The 6,000-nt window shown below is 37.0% G+C and overlaps 1 protein-coding gene across 4 annotated transcripts in view; it reads left to right on the top strand.

The window, feature by feature from the left end:
• PBX3 (PBX homeobox 3) overlaps positions 1-6,000 on the top strand; it is a gene marked incomplete at both ends in the record, with an annotated part of 221,543 nt that overhangs the window by 13,668 nt on the left and 201,875 nt on the right. The gene's annotated exons all lie outside the window — the stretch shown is intronic.

Here is a 6,000-nt window from a genome sequence, read left to right as displayed (position 1 = left end):
TCCAAGTACACTGAATATGAAGTTAAGCATGTGTGAAATTTGATGTCACCTTTGAATTCACATATATTTTCTTGATTAAGCCACATTGTGTTTAATGTTGAAATGTTATATTTTCATTTAAAAAGTAAATGTTCTACATGTGCAGCTGTACCAATATTTTACATTTTCTTGTGACATGTGTATATGAAGGAAGTGCCATTTATGATATGTTGTCATCAATAATTTTGTCACTGAGAATAAAAGGCTTTAAACTCATCCACCCACTGGAACGTTTTATCATATTTATTTTAAGAGATATGAAATTAGTGAACAATTGAGCTCTTTATATGTAGGAGATGCAAATGTAACAGAATATTTACCATTAATGAAGTGCAACATAAATATCTCAGTGCCAATAAATTATACATAGCCAGTGGATTCTATAGACATCTGACAAATAGTTTTCTTTTTTTTCCCTTAGAATCTTTAGCTGTGTTCTTTATTACGGCTTAATTTATAACCAGTGGTGATATTAAATATTGGTTAACTTTTTTGCAGTGATCTATCGCGTTTGAAAATATTGTATTTTGAATAAGAGTAAAACATTGTTCCAAATCATTACATTTACTGATTAAATGCTCACTGATTTTTATCCATCACTGTATTCAGCAATTCATGCAAGAGTTTACTACAGTAATGCTTCGGTGGATAATATTTGGAATAGAGTAACCATTTTAATGAGGTTCATCGAGAGATTCAGCAGGGAGCACTTCAGGTGTATCATGGCTTTTGTCTTGTCATGATGCACGTCTCTATAGCATTAGAGAAAAAGCTTCAGAGCCCTCCTCATCTCTGTTAATAATGAGAATAATACAAAATCAAAATAATAACTAGAAAATCCCACCTTTCTAGTAAAGTCTGAAGAGAAAGAGTGTAAGTACAGGCAGACTGCATGTTTTTAGGAAACATGTTAAGTAAATATCATTTCTGTACGTTAAATTTCCATCGCGTTTTTAACTGTCCCAGTATTGATCACCCTATAGAGGAATGAGGCTGAAGTCTGGTAGTTATTAGTATAAAGAGGGTCAGCTGCAGAGACTGGTGCGCGCAGAGGCTCTCATGGTAATGATGCTGCTATTTATAGATCCCCATTTCATTAGTTGCAGAGTTTCAAGGAAGAGATTTTCTCTAGGGGAAATGGATACTTGAAGTTCATTTTCTTCCTCACATTAAGGCAGAAACGTGAACAACCTTCAGTATAGGACATGCGATTACGGTATTTTTGCAGGGGCAGTTTATTCCCTAAATATATTTGCAACAGTAAATGCTGTAAATTTAAAACATAATGTAGGAATTCAGAAATGCTGCTTGCTATTGTGGCTGAGTGCTACTTTTCGTACATTGTTTTATTATCCTTCTTGTTGTTTTCTCTTGTAAAAATTATTAAATTTTCAGAAACTGCAAAGCTGAGTGCAGTCACGTCTGTACTCCCTTTCTTTAGAGTGCTTTAAGGCCTGCAAACAATTGTAAGAAGTGCGGATTCCAAAAAAATAGAGTCGACCCACAATGTGTATCCATATATATTTGTAATATAGGTAATTGTGCTTTCCTTCTTGGATTCTTGACGTTTGAGTTATTTTTTTCCCTTTAAGAGAATATTTACTTAGTTAGTATTCACTTAATTAGAACTGACTGTTTAATGTTTTCTGGGAGGGTATTTATGGTATTTTCTTTGCTATATTTGCATTCCAGAAATTAAGTCCCCCTGCCATTATTCGGCGAGCCTTTCATACATTAGAATGATGAATTGAAAGCAGAAATGGGAAAAAGACTGCAATGCAATGAAAATTTAATCAGCGTCTTCTGCTGCTTTAATAAGGCAAATAATTCTTATTGGCCGCTGTGTTAAGGTTTCTAATATTTAATTCATAACAAACCTTGCATTATTCTGCAGTAGCATCGACAGCTCCACTTTGCTGCCTGCCAACAGGCAACCATAAAAACTTAAAAGCAGATGTAAATGTCTAAAACAAGGAGAATGATTAGATCTAAAGCGGTCAGAAAAATCAACAATATTGTGAAAGAGTTTGATGGATCTCTATATTTAGCGATGCAAAAATGATATTAATTAAACTCTCAAGCAGGCCCCTCCCCACTTGGAGGTAACCTTTTACAAAGCATAGCCTTTGGTGCCTGACCAAAGACTCAGGAAGAAAGCAAATGTCAATACAGTGTTTCATAATAAGCTTCTTTAAACTGGACACAGACTGTGCCATTTATACTAGAAGTATCTGCTTTACATTCCTGGGTATATAAAGTCTTTTAGCAAATATGGTGCTGAAATTGAGCCAGTGGAATAAAATATTTTAGTTTGAATTAACCCAGTTTGAGAAAAGCAATAGCTTTTCAGTCTAATTTTTGTTTGAAGTGCCCCTTTAAGAAACTGTCACAGGATTAAAAGGAATATATGCTTTTATTTCCTAACCTGAATTTAATGATTCTGTAATAGTAGCATCCATCTTTCTGGATCACAATCTCAATGATCAGTCTTTTGTGTGAGGTTTTGTTGGGCATTAAGTTTGGACCTGCAGAAATGAACACAAAGATACTGTTACCAGTTACACGTAAACAGTCTGAATCATTCAAAAGCATGTGGAGAAGAGTATTTCTATAGTGTGAAGCCAGAGAGAATGGCAACCTGCCAAAGCTAGGTGCAAGCTCTTGTTACATGGAAGGGTTGGGCCTGTTCTCATTTCTTCTTGAAATGGCTTAATTGGTGTCAGCACCCCAGGGATAAAGGCCTCTAACACTGAAATCCACACGATTCACCCTGTCTCTGCTCAGTGTAGGGAAACTGGTAACAACTGGTGGTGAATGAGGAGTGAACGGTGCTGTAACAATACTCGATGATGTTTGGGATGACAGAAATTAATACGCACTTGCTTGAAGAAAGCAATGATTAATGGCAGTGAGCACGGGAGCGCCGTCCCTCCTTTTACTCCACTTTGATGGGGATTGAAAAGCAAAAGGCTGTTTGCATTCTCTGTAGAAAGCAGAGGTCACACAGAGTACATTATAGCAATTTTTCCTCTCTGTTTTTTTATTTCATAAATATTATGATAAGCATAGATTAGATAGATTTTTTTATGAAGGCTTAAAAGGATATTTTATGTCACTTAAACATTGTTGTTTATGCATAAAGAAATCACACATTCTTCTCTTTACTTGTTAGATCATTTCCCCTCATGTCAGAATAATTAGTGTAATTAGGAATTAAAAAAGCCCACAAACATGCAGTTGTATTACTACTGCGTACCATGTTATAGCTAGAATCAAAAGGGCTTGGTTTCCTCCAGACTGCCAGGCCAGAGTAGGACAGAATCGTTGCAAGGGCTTTCACCTTTTTTTCTGCCCCTCCCCCTGGTTTTTCTCCATGAATGTTTGACGTAAATATATTTTGCAAGGTACTTGCACTTGTCAGCAGCTTTCTTAGCCATTTGATAAAGATTCTTTATTCTACAAGAAAGCCTGAAATAACAGAACTGTACTTTGGATAATGAATTCTTCATCTGTGGAGAACTTTAAAACAAAGTACAGTGTTGGCATTTTTTTCTTTTGAGTGAGAAGGCTGATATATCTTTTGGATCCGACAGGAAGACATAAATTAATAGAGTTCTGGAGTTCAGTTTCTCATTAATAATCCATTTTGTCATGGTTCTTGGCATTGTCAGCCTAGTAGCTGGTTCATATTTTGCTAAAGGATAAAAGCAGATTATGTCTTAAGGCACAAAGCAAGAATAAAGAGTTTATCGCCTTTTGGGGGGAACTACATGCTATAAGAAAAATAGCGTTTTGCAGAAAGTTTCAGTTTTTACTTAGAAATACACTACATCTTTCTCAGGGAAAGCTTTTATTTTAAGATTTGAAATGGTTCTTAGAATCTGAAGATGTTAAAATTTTAGATCATTGCTTAGAGTTGCCTTTGCTGACTATTTGCAAAGGTTTGTTTTTCAAGGACAGTTAGGGTAAACTTAAGCCTGTTTTTATATTTTATTTTTAGAACTATATATTAGGATATAATTATAGTTCAAAGACAAATGCAGAAAAGTCACCATTCTTCTTTTTGCACTGGTTGTCTAAAGATATTCCATTATCTCTGCCTGGTTTCATAGACAGGGGTCCTGATGGCTGCTGTAAAGCCTGCAAAGGTTTTTTTTTTTTTTTTTTTTTTGGTACTAGAGATGGAACCCAGGGACATTCTAACTCTGAGCTACAGCCCTAGCTCCGTTTTTTTTTAATTTTTTTTTTTTTGGTACTGGGGGTGGAACCAGGGGCTTTCTACCTTCGGTCTATACTCTCAGCCCTATTTTATATTTTATTTGGAAACAGGATCTCACTAAGTTGCTGAGGCTGGCTTTGAACCTGTGCGATCCTCCTGTCTTAGCTTCCCAAGCGCGGGAATTATACGCGTCACCACACCCAGCTCCAGCCCCATTTCTTATTATTTATTTTGAAACAAGGTCTCACTGAGTTGCTGAGGCTGTCTGCGAACCTAGATCCTCTTGTGTCAGCCTCCCAAATACTGGGAGATTATAAGTGTGCGCCACCACATCCAACTGGCTGCAGTTTTTAATCATTTAAAAAGTACAATCAATAAGTCAGCCATGGTGGTGCATGCATGTAATCTCAGCATCTGGGAGGCTGAGACAGGAGGATCGTGATTTGTTTCAGCTACTTGGTGAGGGTTAGGGGTATACCTCAGCGGAAGAATGCCCCTGGGTTCCATTCCCAGTAGGGTACACACACACACACAAAGTACATCAATAAAATAAAGTAAAATAGTCTTATTTTTAATTTCATAACCCTGTTGTAATTACTTTTTTTTATGGAGGCTCCAAAGACAGATTGTATACAGACACTGGTCCTAGTCACATGTTTTCCTAAAGGGCATCATAGAAGTTGGTTACATTTGTATTTTATTTATTGTTATTATTATTGTTATTCTTTGCAGAGCTGGGGATTGAGCATAGGGACTCTACTTCCAAGCTACCCTCCCAGCCCTGTTTTTATTTTTTTTTAAAACAGGGTTTCACTAGGTTGATATCACTACTTGCTGAGGTTGCTCTTGAACCTTTGATTTTCCTGTCTTGGCCTCCCATATATTTTTATTATTTATTTACTTATTTTTGTGGTACTGAAGATGGAACCCAGGGGCATTCTACCTTTGAGCTACACCACCCTCAGCCCTACTTTTTAGTCTTTATTTTGAAATAGGGTCTTTCTGAGTTGCAAAGGGCTTCACTAAGTAGTAGCTGAGGCTGTCTGTGAACCGCAATCCTCTTGTCACAGCCTCCCAAATGCTGGGATTAAAAGCGTGTGTTACCATGCCCAACTATATTTGTATTTTTAATAAATTAATTCTTTTCTTTTTTCTTTTTTTGTGTTGGGAATTGGATGCAAGACTTTGCTCTTGCTAGGGAAGTGGTCTCCTGTTAACTTATACCACCACCCCAGGAATTAGTTCTCATAATAAAAATTGAAACACAGGGGTGGTAAGCACATACCTCTAATCCCAGTACTTGGGAGGCAGAGACAGGAGAATCTTAGATACTAGTACAGCCTCAGGGAGATCTTCAGCAACATAGCAAGACCCTGTTTTTGTGGGAAAAAAAAGGGTTGGGGGTGTAGCTCAGAGGTAGAATACCCAGCTACACACACACACACACACACACACACACACACACACACACACACACACACACACACAGTCTCTCTCTCTCACTCTCACTCTGTCTTTCTCTCCCTTTCTCTCTCCCTTTCTCTTTCTCAATGAAACACTATACCCTCCCTGATATTTGATAGTATGAACACTGACAACCTGAGTTCCACATTGAAGGGCAGGATATTATTTGAAGGAAAATGGGTTCAAGTAATACCAGTTTTTTTTCTTCCCGAGTTTAAGAATATTTATTTTTAGCCAGGTGCAGTGACACATGCCCATAATCTTCTTTAGCTACTCTG

Source organism: Muscardinus avellanarius (assembly GCF_963383645.1).
Source record: "Muscardinus avellanarius genome assembly, chromosome: 13".
NCBI lineage: Eukaryota > Metazoa > Chordata > Mammalia > Rodentia > Gliridae > Muscardinus > Muscardinus avellanarius.
The sequence above is the reverse complement of the archived record's forward strand: the minus strand, read 5'-3'. Positions and strand labels throughout refer to the sequence as shown.